We start from the raw sequence: 17,479 nt of genomic DNA, 5'->3' as shown, positions 1-17,479 counted from the left end.
GCCTAGACTCAAGACACGTTCAGCAGCTTCTGGTTTGTATAGTGGAGGCACTGCCCACCGATCTCTGTGTGGCCAATTATTTCGAGTCCGGGAGCACATGCAGAAGACATCTTGGCATCTGTCTATCAACGCTAAGCACCTGACTAGTACCTGAGCACCCGTTCTCCAGGGAATCTCAAACTTCTTGGCCTAAAGACCCCTGTACACTCTTAAATACTGAGGACTTCAAAAGGCTGCTGTTTATGTGGGTTAAATCTATCAATAGTTCCTGTGTTAGAAGTTAAATAAGAACTTTAAAAAATGCTTATGAGTTCACTTAAAAATAATAACAACCTACTACATGATACCATTAATACTCTTAAGCAAAAAATAAGTATATTTTTCTAAACAAAAATCATTAATGAGAGGAATAGCAGTGATTTTAATTTCTGAGAATCTCTTTTGGACTGGTGAGAGCTTAATTCTCTCTGCCTCTACATTACCTGTTTTGTGATATCACAGACTATGTTTTCCCTGGAAAACCCCACAGGAAACTCAGGAGTGCAAGAGTGTGCAAAAGGCAGGTGACTTCCCGGCGTTCCTACGAAAATAGTCTTGCATCTCAGGGGCCTCGGACTCACTTTGATAACTGCTGCCCTACCCTAGGCGAGACTCTCCTACACAAGAGCCAGGCAAGTGTCCTGGCTTCTTTAATGAGTTACCGCAGCAACACCCCTCCCTTCTCTGTGTTAATGTTTCCCACAACCTCCATTACTGCAGATGAGGATGTAATCCTCAACTGAGGCTTCTAATCCCAGAAGACTACCAACCTTGAAAGGGAGGGCCCATCTACCATCTCTACACCCCGCACAGTCTATTTTGAGTCAAGCCCTAGATAACTGCTAATTGACACTGACCCTTGTCTTATTCCTGAGTTTTAGCGAAGGAGCCAACATCTGGATGGAACTGAAATTTCCCTGCTGATATACAAGGCTGATAAACCACCCTATTCCAACATCTGATTCTGGGGCTCTTCAAAACGCGGGTAAAGCCCCGCTTCATAAAAGACGGGTCCTCCACCTGCCCTTCCCAGGGGTTCTGGGAGGCCGCGGCCACGCAGGGCTACCCGGAGTCGCGGTCCAAGCCCCAGAGCCCGAGGGGGAGGAAAGCCGGAGGCTGTGCCCCAGCCCTGTCCCCCCCGCCCCAACCCGCTCCCCGGCACCACAGCCCTCCCCGGCCGCCACACCAACCCGGATCCCACCCCGGTCCATGTCCACTGGCCCCGCCAACGGCGCTGCCGTACGTTTACCGTCTGTGAGACGCCGCCCCAGAAAGGATGTCGGCCGCCGACTGACGCGGCCAGAACTAGTGGCCCGGCCAAGCAAGCCGCCATCCCCAGCAGCAAACACCGCCATGGCCCCGGGCAGCTGCACACTTCCGGAGCCCGCTGCCTGCCCCAGAAGCGCACGCCAGCCCGCGAGGAGCGCGGCGTCTTTATCCATGGCAACGCCGCGGGGCCCTCCCCTAGCGCTTGCGTCTGCGTCCTCCCGAGGTTAGACGTGCGAGGTCAGAACTTTCGGAGCCAATGGGAGCAAGGGCGCGGCCAGGACGGGGGTGGGGGGAGGCTTATGGGGCAGCTGGGTGGGGCCGGGGCGGGCGGGGCCGCGCGGAGGTCCTCAGCTGCAGGTGGCACCGGCCGGAGGCTGGGGCAATGCTGCCAACAGTGGGCGGGGCGGCGGGGTGGGGGCACCCTCACCTGTCCTTGTGCGGGGCTCAGCCAGGGCTCCGCGGCCTCCGCTTGCACCGGAAGTGGACCCAGGCTACCGGTGGGCAAGATAGAGGACTGAGCCCAGGCAGGCACGGCTGGCCAGGTAGGGCACCTGAAGTGCAGATCCGCCAGGCCGGCTGCCGGCCTTGAATACGCGCTGCTAGGCAGTTTCCAAGAAGACGGGATCTGTCCCAAGAGGGGAGGTAGGGCAGGGTGCCAGATGCCTGGTTGGGTGCGGTCTTACAGGAGAGCCACGTTGAGAGGGTGCAGAGCAGCCCCTGTGTTGGCGGGGCTAGGAATTTGGGGTATAGGGTGGGGATGATGTGTGCCATTCCCTGTGGTCTCCCAAAGAACTCGCACCCCCAAGCAAAGGACCCTGCTCCCTCCACCCTTCACTGCATCCCCTGCCTTCCCCAGCACCACCGCCCCTGCCCCCGGAGTGTCCCATGACCTCTCCCCACACCAGGCACCGTCCCTGTTACAGGTACTTATCTCCTGGTGGTTCCAGCCCAAGGGTGGGGGCTGTATCTGACCAGTTAGGATGCCTGGAGCCTTTGTATGAAACCTCAGACTATAATGCAGGCGTGCACAGAGGCCCCTCAAACAGGATTCCCTGCATTCCCTCCCCACCACGCACCCACAGCGCAGCTGCCACACCAGGCCAAGCCTGCTGGAGGACCGCTGTTCCCTCTCCACCTGTCCCTGATCAAGAGTGCACCGCCCACACTGCTGGGTATTTAGTGGGCCTTAGAAGAGCAGCTGGTATTTTCATGGACAAATATTTGCTCTTTTGGGAAGAGTTGAGTGCAAAGGGATGTAGGGTATGCCTTTTCTGTTGTCCTGGAACTGGTGACTAGGATGCAAACTTAAGTCAAAGCAGTTTTTAGAGAGAGCCGCAATATATCTTACCCAAAGATCACTGTTCCCCTACAAAGGCAACACCACCTGGCGGGTGGGGTCCTGGTCCCTCTTTCTGGAGGTTGGGCTTTGCACCCTCCAGCTGGGACAGAGCCCGAAACAGCTCTGAACACGCTCCAACAGGCTTTCCCAGCACAAACTGCCTTTATTTTGAATCTGGCTGAAGGAAGCAGCTGAGAAATCTGGGTAAATCTTCCTGGGTGTAACCATGCCTTTTGTGCTGAATGAAAGAGCGGCTCTCCACATGCTAACAGCTTAGAACTGAATGTGTGTCGAAGCCTTCATGCATGTAGCATGTTGGGAACAGCGTTTCATGGTGAGGGGAACTCTATAACTTACATGTGTATGGGGAAGCCCTCACTCCAACAGGGTTTTCCTGCACAAACTGCCTTTATTTCGAAATTGGCTCTTGCTGAGAAATCTTGGTAAGTGTTCTTAAGTGTAGCCATGCCCATTATGCAGGATGAAAGAGCGGCTCTACACTTTTTCACATCTCAGAAATGAATGTGTGTTGAAGCTGTCATTCATGTAGCGTGTTGGGAACACAGAATTTAGTGGTGAGAACTATGTAAATTACATGTCTATGATGAAGCACTCTCTCGAGCCGGGTATTCCAGTGCATACTGCCTTTATTTCGAAACTGGCTTCTCAGAAGCCTGTGGTCTCCACTACAGGTCTGTCTCCAAACCCAGGGCCAGCATGGTAACTCTGCTCCCCCTGTCTATTCTGGAAGTTCTAGGTGTCCTCCATGGCCCTTCCACCATTATGTTTTTGGAAAACCCCGCAGATGGAATGGGCCTGAGAACAGGAGAGCTGGATGCCAGAAGCCACTGCCCAGTGTGAGGCTCCTGGGAGGGGCATCTCCTCTCCGTGGGCTCTGATCTAACCTCCCCTCTCCCCCACCCCCACCCCTCTCCTCCTGCATTTCCTGATTGATCCCTGGATAATGGTCCATACCAGGAATGACCTGGGAGAGGTTTTATGAGTCTTTAAGTGGAAAAAAAAAAGAAATCTTTAGACAAGTTACTGAAAGTAACTTCCAGCTTTACCGGGAAAGACCTCATTCCAATGTTTAAGGCTAGTTGACAGGGTGTCAAATTGCTTAACCACTCACATCTGAGCAAGTGCTACCTCTCTCTCCAGCTCCCCGCAGCATCCACCTGTGGCAACTTGGCCAAAAGAAGGCAAGAAAGCTCTTTCCCCTCGCCAGCACCAGCGTGGCTTTGGAGTCAGTGGAGGCTGAGAGAAAGAGCCCCGCCCTGAGGTTTGAGGGGCCTCCAGCCACAGCCAGAGGAGCGGGGGTTTTCAGAGTGGCCCAGCAGGGAAACCAGGCAAGGCCACCTGGCCCAAGTCTTCCCTGCCCAGAGAGCCCCATGAACTGCTTTGGGCCACACTCCCCGTTTGGGCCCCCTGCAAAAAGTTACCACGGGAGCCACACCTGAGAAGGCAGAAGGACAGCCCTTTAGCCTGGGGTCCCAGCAGGTGTGTCCTGTGAGACCTGTGGCCACATAAGTTCCTTGTCTCTCCAGGTCACTGAAGGGACTGTGCTGGGCATCTTGGTGGTCAGGGACATGGGAACACCTCTAAACTCTGAAGAAGGACAGAGAGACTCTTCCTGGAAGCAAGGATTCCAGGGAGACACCTTGCCCAGAACTGGGGGACTGTGTCCTGAGTAGACCCCTGGGAGGCAATGTGGGGCTGTGGGGTCCTCTTCTGAGAAGGGAGCAGGTGAGTTTTCCGGGGGTGGGGTCCTGCTTTGTCCAGACATGTCCTTGTGTAAGACTCATTTACAAACACCTCCAAGTCCACCTAGGGGTGGCCCCAGAGGTGGGGGTAGAGGAGGAGAGTGAAGGGTGCAGACTTAGGGCCCCCTGAGCCACCCAGGGAGCCAAGGGTCAGTGGGAACATCTTGGGAGTCTAGTGCAGGGGTGGACGACGAGCACTAAGAACATGCCAAGTCATGCAATAAAGTGACCCATGACCACGAGACACAGGTGGCCGTACACCAAAAGAGGCAGATAGAAATTTAGACCCAGGATTTGAGAACCTTGAGAGGGGCTGGAGGGTCCCAGGAACCCTCAGGAACAGCTCTTCTAGGGGCACAGACATCCCAATACACACATTTCTCATGGAAGCTTTTTGGGGTGCAGAGTGAGTTACCAGGATCCTGAACTTAGTATGGAATCCCACCCCCTTGTTCATCACGGTACCTGGCAATAAATTGCTGTCATTTGTCCCTGGACATGCACAGGGGAGCTGACTGCTGTGGGGGTCACTGCAGGACTAGAATCTTCTGGTGTCTGCTCTGTGACCACAGAAACCCAGGGGGATTTCTCAACGGGAGAACCTGGAGACCATGCCTGCAAGGACCACCCTCATGGGATGGCCAAGGAGCTCGTGGTACCCAGGTCACCAAGTGACGAAGTTGTGAGGTTGCCTGGGGTATCCTGGGGGCATGTAGATTTCTGAGGTCAGCACGTGGGCCCAGCACTGCTGGATGGTCTGCACAAAGAGGGGCCTGCCCTCCTGATGATGGCTCTTAACACCTGCAGGGAAACTGCTCCCAGGGCTCCTGGAGGTCCATATTGAGAGTGTCCTGCCAGCCTTGTGGGGTCACCTTCCCCTGATGCAGAAGCAGACCTCTCTCCCTTGAGGCCCAGGGGACACCTGGCTCAGGTGCCACCTGTGTGCCCTGGACACGCAGAGCCCCAGAGCTCTGGCACAGCCTGGGGTGTGGTGGTGTCCGGGCAAGAAAGGCCCTGGGAAGGGGGTCATTCATGGGCAGAGGCCACTCTGCAGGGATGCTGGACCTGGCAGCAATGCACTGCTTCAGTACTCCCTTGGGTTGGGTCTCCAACCTGTGGGATGGAAGGACCACTCCTTCCTGCGGTGCAGTCGGGGGAACTAGATCCATCGTCAAGGTCAGCCCTGAAAATGGAGGCTGCGCTACCTCCATTCCTGGAAAGAAAATCAGTCCCCTCCAGTCCAGGTGATTCAGAAAGTCATTCAGCAATGTTCGGGGCCTCCACTTTAGGCTTTGAATTAGAGCTGAGCGGCTTAGGAGGCCAGATCCCTGTCCGTGGCTCCAGGAGCAGGCTTTCTGCTGGGGGACAGGATCCTCACAAACACCTGTGTCTTTGTGGGACACTCCCCTCTGACAAGCTGGGAGGCAGGGTGCAGTTGTGGGAAATCGTGTTTACATGAGCAGAGGGCCACCATGTGGTGGGGGCACAGGAGACTGTGAGAATGAGTCCCACAGCCTTTCTGGAATCAAAAAACTGGCAAATGTGAAAAAGTGCATAATTTGTTTTATTGAACAGGCTGCTTATGTACGTTTGGAGGACCAGGTTCAAGGACTCAGCATCCCTCCAGGACAATAGCCTCAAGAGAAGAACAGACAGAGCAGGAGGAGATCTGGGGTTTCTCCCAGGAATGAGGTGGAACAGGGATTTCTGCAGATTTGCAAGGAGTCCCCGACCACTGAGCATGGGGTTACAGCCCCACGAGCCCCTGTCATGTTTGGCTTGGGCTCTGGTTCTGGCCTGCTCATGTATTCTTCCAGCAGAGTTCCAGAAACTCAGAGGGTGGAATTAGAGGGGCTGCGTTTGGAACCTAGTGAGGAGTTGGAGGGTCCTTTATATTGAGTCCCTTCATCCTAATCACCGTAGCTGAAGCCCAACACCCCCCAGGCCCCCATGGTTGCCGTGGAGGGAGAACAAGCCTGGCAGGCGACCTAGGGGTCCCACTACTGTGTCCTTCCCTTGTCTTCGTTCCCTTTCACCCCGGAAGGTGTGATTGTCTCGTGTCATGGTGGCCTCCACAATGTCCCTCCCAGTAATCTCTCTTCTCCATCAGGTGGGGTTCCCAACCCCGCTCAGCCTTCTCTGCATGGATGCTGAAGGACCAGGCCCACCTGAAGTTCTGAGCTCGAGCAGTAAGGTGGAAACAAAGAAACCAATGGAAAAAAGAAGCAAGTGATTGTGGCAAAGCTCCCCACCACAGAGAAGCTGCCCTGAGTGGAAGGGAGAGTGTGGGCATGCCCGTTTGTTTCCTATCTCCCAGTGCTCTTAGCTTTCTTATTGCCTACCTGCATGGTTACAACAAAATGATCTGCAAAACTGAAAATATTTACTCTCTCGCTTTTACAGAAAAGGCTGGCCAGCCTCTGGTCCGGTACCAGGCAAGAGATTGGAGTTCCTTTCCAGTTTGGAAACATCTTGGCAGGCCCAGGTTTGCAAAGGTCTTTAAGAGTAGTTACGGAGTTTTGCTTTTAAACTTTTTTACGGCTCTATATACTTGTGAGATGTGGTTGTGATGTATAATTCTGAGTCGGGATTTTCTCAAACTGTTTCTCACTTCTTATACCAGACATTCCTAAATTCCAAGTGGAACTGCATATTAAGGAAGCCATGGAATTTAGCAAAAGGATACAGATCTCATTTCCTTTTAAGCATCGATGTACCTCCATCATGGCAGTATTTGTTATGTGTTATTGATAGGGGAACTAAGTAGTAAACAGATTAATAGAAAATAGGGGATTTTAGGTACACAGGTTCATCTTTTCAACATTGTTTGTAATATTTGCAGTTTAAGATGACCATTCCTGAGAAACAGGCAGCCTCTTAGAATGAAATAGCATTTCCTCTGAACCATAATTAATTTTTATTTTGTAGACAGCAGGAAGGGTAATAACACGTCACACATTTGGGGACGTCAAAGAGAAAATGTAACTTTCTGGGAGCGCACTCCCCCGCCTCCCCCTGCCCTTTTTACTGTCCCATTCTCCCTGGAAGGCTCTTTCTTATCTTCTGCTCATGGCTCCAGTAACTCTTTCTTCCTCCTTGTTCCTCAGCTGGTAAGGTTAGTTTTCTACTTTGAACAAGCAAACAAGCCAACAGAAGAGAAATTTCACAAGCAACTCCCAGCACATCCGCTCGCCTTCTGATGTCTGTGACCTCACTCTCGGTGCCCCACCGCTTATTAAAAGTGGCATCGAAAGCCAGTTCCTCCAAAAGTCCCCGAGGCCCCATCCCTCCCATCTTCTCTGGGTTGTCACTCCCAAAACCATCCTCTCTTTCACTGCCTCATCTATTTTGTTCTCCTGCTAGTTGGCACCATCAGTATATAAACGTCCATCCTCTTAAACCAACAGCACTCCTTGACCCTAATTCACCCCCACCAATTGCCACCCTGTGTCTTTGCAGCAAATCTTTAAGGAGTTGTTTAAACTCACTGTCTGCATCTTCTCTTGAGCCATCCCCTTTTACACCCATTCTGGCTTTTCGCCTGATCCCTCGCTCTATGGAAACTGCCCTGTCAAGGCCATCAGTGACCCCATGTTGCTAAATATAGTGGTCAATTTTGACTCCTCATCATGCTTGGCCCCTCGGCAGCATTTGACCCAGCTCTTCCATCCCTCCTACCCCGTGTTCCTGCTTCACTCAACCCCCAGCCCATCTCTCTGTCTGTTTCTGCTTTTGGCCTGCTGGCTGGTCCTTTGCCAATGTCTCCTGTTTTTTCCAAACATATACTGTGGGTGTTCCCCAGGGTGGGTTCCTGGGCCTCTCCTCTCTCTCTCTGCTATTCCTTTGGTGGAAGCAACCCAGCCTTGGAAATTGGCATGCCATCAATTTCTCGATTTCTCCAAAATTCCCTGATTTCCCCTTTCCATCTGAGCCTTTATCCCTGAGACTCACATCACATTCTTTTCCTTTCATTCATCTTGCTTTCACATTCATACATATGTTCTACTATGAAATTACTTTTCCAAATTTTGAATCAGTACATATATATCATGTAAAATGCTCAAATATGTATTATTTCCACTAAGATGCTAATTCTACCTTAGAACATTTCTGCACTTCTGTATTTATGTGAATAAAGCGAATAGTATTTCTACAAGCCTCATAGTTAAACACTGTTAGTTTGGGGCTATTATGTAACATGAAATAATGGTACATCAACATAGTCGTTTTTCATTTATTTTTATGTAACACCGAGATGAGGTTTTTGCCCTGAAGACTGGTTTTATTGAAATTTTACCTACGTTACGGACAGTCAGTTTATGTGAAAGCCCTCATTTCTCCCCTTTTTGATATATGCTCCATTTGGCTATATATAACATATAACTTGGCATGAAACAAAATTCCCAAATCATTCACATAATACAATTAATATGTTTAATTATATTTTTTAAATGTTAAAAAGAAAAAGAAAACAGATTCCTCTACCTACTAGGCACTTCTGTGGCAATATGTAACACACCCCTTAACCATGACATTGAAGAACTGAGCTGATACCAGCCCCTTTCCACCTGCTCAGCCCCACCTTTTCCCATCCCCTTTCCCATCCGGAGAGGACATCCCTCCCATTGTCCAGGCCCAGATGTTGGAACCATGTCCTTTCTCTCTCTTTCTTTTACACTCACAGACAGCAAATCCAGCTTGTTAGAAAATTCTGGATATTCTGTCTTAATTAAATACCTGCTCTCTGCTCCCCGCCCTCCTAAGAGCCACCTTCAGCCTTTCCTGGATACCAATAGCCTTCTGTTTCCATCTTTGCTTTCCTACAATCTCTCATCCACACAGAGTCAGAGGGAGCCTGTAAAAACATACATTGGGGGTGGTGGGTGTTGCTCAGTGGTAGGGCGCATGCTTAGCATGCTTGAGATCCTGGGTTCAATCACCAGCACATTTCATTAAAATAAATAAATTACTTCCCCCCAAAAAACACAAACACAAAAGCATAAGTTGGACTACATCACCCCTCCCCTCAAAACTCACTAAACGGGTCACCATGTCATTAGGAGCCAAAGTCGTCACAAAGGCCTCAGGACCCGGCGTGCTCTGCCTCTCTGCCCACACTCTCCCCCTCACTCTGGGGGCCTCTGGCTCCGGCTCTTCCTTCTTCCTCCGGATCTATTCTGCTTCAAGTTCATTACTCCGTGAGATCTGCCAGGATTGCCTTATTCTCTCCTGCCTGCCTCCCACCCCACCACCATCACCCGAGTTTGCTCATATCACTCTTTTTTAAAAATTTATCCAAACTCTTGCTACCCCAACATGCTGCCTGTTTCCTCTGCTAAAATTCTGAGCCCCCAGTGATGGGGAGTCATGTCTATTTTGTTGACTGATAAAGCCCGAGAGCCTTGGGAACGGTCTAGTTAGGAGATTCCCGTATGTAGTAGGAGCTTATACACATTTGCTGAATGAATGTAGATGCCCTGGTCCAATCCGATGGAGCACTTCTGTGACGTGCTCAAAGAATAACTCTCCTTTCCACCTGAGAGGGGGTGACAACTTCCCTGGTGATTAAAGGCAAGAATTTTTTGCTTTATGCTGTTAACCTTAGGCGGGGAGACTGGGGGATCTTCATATATATTTTTAAATTTGGTTCACTCTGCAGTTGGTCTTTGGTCTCTGTATAATTTTGAGAAACTCTTTATGAGTGATCATTCTTTGATCAGATTGAACAGGTTCCAGGGGGAAGGACCAAGCCTGTCCCATCAGCCATTCTATGTGTCTTGTCCTGGGACCCAGTGGATGCTCAGCATGTAAGTGAACCGACAGGAGTGAGTGAAGAGATGGGAGCATCTCATTATTGTGGCGGATCTCTGTCCAATGCCTTGAGATTTGGGGAAGGGTTTACGAGTGCAGAAGGGAGAGGTCAGGTCCTCTGTGCTTTTCCTGAGTGCCCTGGCCTTACCCATTCCCCCAGCCCCCTCTGGGCAGCCAAGCCAAGGAGCTGGGCCACCAGGGGTTGTGCTGATCAATAATCCACCTTCACCCCAATTCCGGGGGTAGGTACACATGGTTGTAGACACTGGAGTCAGGTCCTTGGAGGAATTCCTCACCGAACTATGTTTTGGACCTTTTATTTTTCTCTAGAACCTCCAGCTGAAGAAGATTGTTTTAGACACATGAAAGTTGAGGACACCTTCTGTCCCCTCACAACCCAGGTGGGGCTGGGAGTCTGCTGTTTCTATAGCCGGTGGGCTCGTGTTGATTTGGGCATCCCTGTGCCTGAATTCCTGCAGTACACTCGGTGGTAAGGTTGGGGGTGCCTGGCAGGGAGGGAAGCGGGTTGGGAGACTGTACAGCTGGGCTGATGTTAACCTGGGGTGAGCGGGAGCTTGCTGATGCATGGCATCTCGGGGCAGGGAACTCTCCACACTCAAGAGGGGTTCCCACTCCCGCAGGGTCCCTTTGATCAGGGTGCTGGGCTGTCAGGGGACCACAGGGGTCCCAGTGAGGATTAGGGTGCCTTCAGGCAATGGGAAGTGTGGGGTCCAGTGGCAATTGAATTAACTGTGCACCCAAACCCAGCCCCCACCTCTTTCAGCCTGTTTCCTAATCTGCAAAACTGGAATGTTATTAAACATCTCACGGGGTCATTGATGGGCTGGGACAGACTAGACAGTCAGGAGCTGGAATTCCTCTGTCCCCTGATTGTTTGCCTTCTTTCTGACTATTTGCTCTCACAAGCTCAGTCTCTCTGTCTCTCGCTCTTTCACTTCTAAGTGTCTCTCATGCTCTGGTTTCATTTGATTTCCAACCACCGCCCCTCCCCTCCGCCAAACTCCAGATGAGTGAACTTGATTTCTATGTGTCAGTTCCAAATTCCCAGGAAAGATGCTCTGTCACCTCTGGATCTGCTGTCCAACCCATGAGTTGTGGCCAGATGAGCGAGTCCTTCTGGGACCAGCAGAGGGTCTCTGCCAAGCCCCCAGCCACCACTGTGGGAGCACATAGCTCTCCGTGGAGGAAGTACTGGCTGTGACCTTGTGTCACTAAGTGTGAATTTATGTCTTCTCTTGAACCACCTTCATCCTCCTAAACAAAGATGAAAATTAAACACTCCCGGGATTTGTGTCATGGAACACTCAGGTTGGGGGCTAATGGGGCTGGAATTTCTGCTGTATTTAAGGGGCTACACTGAATCCCCAACGAGAGCCTACAAAGGGAACAGCACCGGCCCCACCCAGCACTTAGGGCGCTGAGTCTGCGTGACGGTGAGCCAGGCTTCTGACCACAGCTCAGGGGTCTGGTCTGACCAATTAGCCTTTGAAACCAACCAGCTTTGGATTCCTCAATCCCACCCTGAGGTTTTACCTGAACCATCAGCTTCTGTATCTCTGAAGACAGATGCTGAGGACCCTTCACGTAAGCCGTTCGCACAGCCCTGTTCAGGCCTTTGTGCTGCACGGTCTGCCCGGCGAGCTGACCGAAGTTGGTATTTTACTGATGTTAGAAGTAGTCTGGTTTCCCGATGTACTGTTTCACTGAACAAGCAACAGAAGCCACTTCTCGCTGATAAAAGCAGAAAAGGGACATAATGAAAAGATACTGGGAGGGTGTGTGGAGTGGCCAGGACCGGAGCCAACCCAGGAGCTGTAGGAGGTGTTAGGGAGCCCCAGGCACCAGGCTGGGAGGGGTGCTACCGGGCCCCCTGCCACCCCAGAAGGGACCCCCCTCCACCCGACCCTCCACCTCACTCACTGCAGGTTCATGTCCCGGCAGGGCCAGGTCACACTGAAGCCACCAGCACACACCTCAGTTGGGGAGCTGGCCCCGTCTGAGCTGCGGGCGTGCCTGGTGTGGGGAGAGGCCCAGTTAGAGGAAGGCAGTTCCCCTACTGTTCCGAGTTAAGGTGCAAGTCAGTGCCCATCACTCAGGAGAGCCAGGCTGGACGGACCTCATTGTGGTGACTAGGCTGTCTGAGTTCACTTATTACTTTCTACGTTTGAAGGCCCTGGAGGGAGAAAAAGTGAAGGTTCTAGTACTTATTTTGTGTTTCCCACGTACCAGGTGTGGTAAACAAGCCACTTCAGACAAGGCCCGGAGCAACCACGTAAATAGGCCACGGAGCAAGTCGTGCAGTCAGGCCTCTGTGGTCCCGAAACCTGTGTCCCCATCGGCTCCATAGTTACCAGTGGAAACTAGGGGGATTTATGGGACTGTGTGCTCCTGTGAGGGCTGGGATATGTGTGTTTAAGTCCACATCTTCAGAAACTCGGCTAGAACCACAGCCACTGATTGCACGGTGGCAGAGGAAGGGAGGATTCCAGCCTCTGGTCCAGCTCGTGTGGAGCTCAGAAGTTCTTCCTCCTGTCCTGAAAATAACACCAAATCTGAGGGAGCTGCAAACCCACTGCTCTTCTTAGATCCCAGAAGACTGAGGGGGAAAGCTGCTTCCAACCCAGAGAGGTTGCAAAGGGAACAGCGGGCAGGCTTGGAGAGTCACAGCTCCCAAGGCAGAACCTGCTTTTGTAAGAACCCCGGGGGCAGGCAGATTTAACAGGTCCCTGAGGCCAGCAGGAGTCTCAGTGTGGGGAAATCAGAGTGTGACAACTCCAGGGGGCCAGTCAGAGGGGCCCCATGCTCTTTTTCATGTATTTTACATCCAGGACCGTGTCCTGTTCTCAGAATGAAGGTCAGAGGATAACTCCTCATGCTTCCTGCCTGGAGAGGAGAAAATAACTGTATTGAAATACACCCAGAACATTCTGTTTCATTGGGGGAAGTTGTTTTTTGTTTGTTTTTTTAATGAGAAATTATTTTACCAGAGCCTAACCAACCTGGGAGAAGGGAAATCCCTTCTGTTTCACCCAAATTGGGGTGGGGGGAAAGAGACACACTTGTGGAGGTCACAGCTCAGGGCACAGGCTCAATGAGAACTAATCACAGGACTGCAGATGCCCTGCTCTGTCCCGCTCCCCCAACACCTTACCTCCATGTCAGTAGGGCCCGTGTGTAATAACAGGAATAATACTAACAGAAGTAAATGTCTCAGGAGTGTCTAGGGAAAACCCAAAGACAGCGGGGAGATGAAAACAAGGACACACAGGCTGTTTTAGCCTCTCACACCAATAGCTGTAGCAAACTACACACAGCCCAGCCCCAGTAGATAAACAGACAACCTCACAGAAGAAATTATTTATTTTGGTTCTCTTACCCAGTGCATTCCATGGTGCATCCTCGCCTAGAATTGAGTGGAAGCAAGTCCATCTCAGAAGGGACATAACTGAAGAGGGATGGCTTCCCAGACTCTGAGGGGCAGAGAGAGCAGCAGCCTGGGTTAGAGAAAGGTGAGGGGTGGGGTAGGGTGTGGGCTGCCTTCTTCCCCATATAAGGAACCTTCCTGAGGCCAGCACAGTAGGAGGGAGGGCCATGGGGTGGAAGCAGCCAGACTTCATCCTGAGAACTGTTGGGATGCCTCAAAGGGACCATTCAGGTGCCCAAACTGGGCCCTGATTGAGGGAGCCAGTCGGTCTGACTCAGAGCCCAGGACTGAGGTGGGCTCACAGCAGGCCGGTATTACTTGGCCGGATCCATTTCACTTCTCCGAAGCCCTGTGTAAAACATGAAGCGTGGACGGCCTGGTGAGCACAGCTCTGCCCTCAAGACCGGTTTCAACTCCTCTCTTCCCAGAGAACAGCATCTCTGAACCCGTCCTGGGTGACCTCACAGAGATCACCCTAGTGGCCCAGGCTAGTGACCGGGAACATGTACCTTCCTGCAGGCAACCCCTGACGTCCACTGATGCATCATATACTGGCAAAGAGTGAGTCACTGTGCATTGGTCTAACAGCAGAGACTCTGCCAAAGGCCCAAGAGGTGGTGTGTGGGACATGCAGGGGTGCAGGTGTGTAAGCAGTGCAAAAGTGTAACTGGTGACAGGGGTGCAGGGGCTGTGGAGGGCGCAGGCATTTCAGGGGATGTGGGGGTGGAGGGATGCAGAATTGCAGAGAGTAGCAGGGGTGCAGAGGTGCAGGGAGTGTAGGGATGCAGGGAGGTGCTCAGGGACCTGGCCAGGATAAGAAGGCAAGTGCACATCCTTGCAGTCAGCCTGACCCCGGTAGGCTATTGCAATGCTTTTGGGCTGCGGCGGCGGCGGTGGCGGTTGGGAGGCTGCCCGGGCAAGCCGATCGATTTCTTCTCTTCCCTGCAGCCTGGCCTGGGGTGGGGCTTGGCCGCCGGAGATTCGCCAGATGTTGCACTCCAGGTAAGCTTGCTCCTGGTAGGTGGGGCGGTTAGGTCAGAAGGCAGTGGCAGCGGCAGAGGGGCGGAGCGGGTCTACCCCTGGTGAACGGGTGGAATAGCTGCCTTGTCCCGGCTGCTGGGCCTGGGAGCGGCCTCTTCTTCCCCAGGTCGCCGGACACTCCTGTCCCACTCAGCTTGCTGAGTGCGGAGTGGGGGCGGGGCCGTTAAGGTGCGGGACCCACGGGGGGAGGGAGGCTGCCGCGGGGGAGCCGATCAATTCGCTCCGCTCTCCCCAGAGGCGGAGCCAGGGGCGGCTTCTGCTGCCCTAGAGGCGGGACGCGGGTCTCCAGATGAACTTGCTCCTGGGAGGCGGCGGCGGAGGCGCTCCTGGGAGGCGGGGCAGGGGATGTGTTCCAGGGAGTTGCTCCATTTCTTCTCTCCCCCACGGCCTGGCTTGGGGGCGACGTCTGCCGCCGGAGATTTGCCTCAGGTCCGACTCCAGGTGAGCTTGCTCCTGGGAGATGGGTGCGGTGCGGTCAGGGGGCTGGTAAGTTGGTGGCTGCAGGCATAGGGAGGCTGCCCCGGAGGAGACTGTGGATTAGCTCCATGTCTGCACCGCGTGGCCTGAAGGCGGCCTCTGCTGCTCCAGGTCCGGGGACACCCCTGTCCCACTTTGCCTGCTGGGGGCGGGAGGCAGGGTAGTCAGGGTGCAGGGGTGGCGGTGGTCGGGGGCCTGCAGCGGGGGAGCGGACCATTTGCTCCCATCTTCCCCGCGTCTTGTCCTGGGGGCGGTCGCTGTTGCCCTGTGTTATGAGACGCGTGTATCCTAGTCGGCCTGACCCCGGGAGTTGGACTTGGTACTTTGGGGGTGGTGGCAGCAGCGGCAGGTTTTCCCATGGAACTTGTCCATTTGCTCCCACTTCCCCCCATGGTTTGCCCTGGGGGCGGTCCCTGTTGTCCCAAGTTCGTCGGACGTCCATCTCCAGGTCAGCCTGCTCCCTAGAGGAGGCCACTGTGAGGTCATGGGCAAGAGTGGTGGCTGCTGCGGGGGTAGGGGCTGCCTTGGGGAGCTGGTGGATTGGCTCCCGTCTCCCCGATGGCCTGGTGTGGGAGTGGCCTCTCCTGCCCCAGGTCACCAGACGCACCTGTCCCACTCAGCCTGCTGGGGGAGGGGCGCCCTGGGCGGTGCCTTTAAGGTGCGGGGGTGGCGATGGCGGGGGTAGAAGACCTGCAGCGCGGAGCCTGTCAATTTGCTCTCCTCTTCCCCGTGACCAATCCTGGGGGCGTCCTCTGCTGCCCAAGAAGCCGGATGCCCGTCTCCAGGTCAGCTTGCTCCTGGGAGACGGGCCCGATGTGGTCGAGGGGCAGAGGCAGTTGCGACGGCCGGCTGCCCCGCCTAATGGGGCCACTTCTTCTCCTCTCCCCTGACCTGGCCTGGGGACGTCCTCTCTGGCGCAAGATTCGCCTGACACCCCACACCTGGTCTGATTGCTCCTGGAAGGTGGGCGCGGTGAGATCAGGAGGTGGAGAGGACAGGGGCTGCCCCTGGAGAGCTGGAGGATAAGCTCCAATCTCTCTGCAGGCCTGACGTGGGGGCGGCCTCTGCTGCCCCTCGTTCCCAGGTCACACTTCTTCGGGTCATATTTCCCCGGGGTTGCGGTAGGGTGCGGGGGCGTCGGGGTGTTGGCGGGGGTATGGAGCCTGTCGCTCGGGAGCTGGGGGTTTAGCGCCCATCTTTTCCGCAGATTGGCCTGTGGGCAGCCTCTGTTGCTCCAGATCGCAAAGCAATTTCCCTGACAGCTTAGCCACCAGAGGTGGGCAGGATGGGCTGAGAGGGCTGAGGCAGCCGCCAAGGCAGCGACGGAGGGGGCTGTCCCTGGCCAGCTGGTCAATTTGTTCCCATCTCAACCTTTGCTGCCCCAGTTTCGCAGAACGCCCTTCTCCAGTTTATTCTTCTCCAGGGAGGTGGGCGCAGTGCATGCAGCCCGAGGTCTGGGCTCTCCCTTGGGAGGGGCAGAACTCTCTTGTTCTCCTTTGTCTTTATTCTTCAGCGAAGTGGTTACTGGACGCAATTCTTAATTCTGAGAAAGTGTAGCCTGTGTTATGGAAGAGCTGCTGGACAGTGAGGTTTCTGGGTGGATTTTCACATCAGCTGATGCCCCAGGCAGGCAGGAAAGCTATTACTCAGAGCTTCTTAGTCTGGGGTTGGGGATGGCCCCGCCATCCTTGCCATGCTTTTTAAAAATGTGTTACTCCCCTCTTTTTCCTAGGTGACATTTTAGGTTATTGGGTCTCAGATTGCTGGCACACTCATCCCTGTTCTCAGACATCTTTTAAACTTGGGTGAAGTGATAAGTAGGGGAAGATGATTTACTGAAAGCTAAGAATACTTAAATTCGCATTAAAGCTACATTCTGTCAATCTTTCTAAAATGATTTTCCTCTGATTCTAAATCCACGACCTAGTGAATGTTGTACTCCTGTGTAAAATCATTGATCTTCACATCACATTTGTTGAGTGGTCAACGAGATTTGTTAATTAGATTATTCCTGAAAGGAAAAGTTCAGGCTTTTCAGAATTCCTTGTCTGATGTCACCCAGGCAGTCACAGTAGAAGACAGAGCTGATATAAAAATCCCTCAGCTGCCTGAACTGCAAAGCTTCTGGGATTACTGATCCCTGAAATGCAGGTGACTCTTGATGATAATCTGCGGGATGGTTTAAATGATCAGATTCTTCCAGTCCTATAAATGGGTTCCGTGGCCCCAGCCCCGGGAGAACTGGACATAAGGGCCATATCGTGTGTGGTGGGATGGGAAGGCAAGGTGTAAGAG

The 17,479-nt window shown here is 53.2% G+C and overlaps 1 protein-coding gene and 1 long non-coding RNA gene across 2 annotated transcripts in view; both read left to right on the top strand.

Annotated features, from left to right (window-relative positions):
* Positions 1-17,479, top strand: part of LOC140693519 (trafficking protein particle complex subunit 9-like) — a 335,939-nt gene that overhangs the window by 172,085 nt on the left and 146,375 nt on the right. The window lies entirely within an intron of this gene.
* LOC140693530 (uncharacterized) lies at positions 1,282-15,030 on the top strand. The gene is made up of 13 exons (XR_012069293.1): positions 1,282-1,531; positions 3,809-3,929; positions 4,195-4,393; positions 5,986-6,102; positions 6,521-6,695; positions 6,814-6,895; positions 10,131-10,217; positions 10,552-10,711; positions 11,805-11,892; positions 13,623-13,751; positions 14,095-14,227; positions 14,615-14,668; positions 14,943-15,030. It is a non-coding gene; the product is annotated as an uncharacterized lncRNA (long non-coding RNA).

Source organism: Vicugna pacos, unplaced genomic scaffold (genome assembly GCF_048564905.1).
Source record: "Vicugna pacos unplaced genomic scaffold, VicPac4 scaffold_19, whole genome shotgun sequence".
NCBI lineage: Eukaryota > Metazoa > Chordata > Mammalia > Artiodactyla > Camelidae > Vicugna > Vicugna pacos.
Note: the sequence above shows the minus strand (reverse complement) of the source record. Positions and strands in the feature narration are given on the sequence as shown.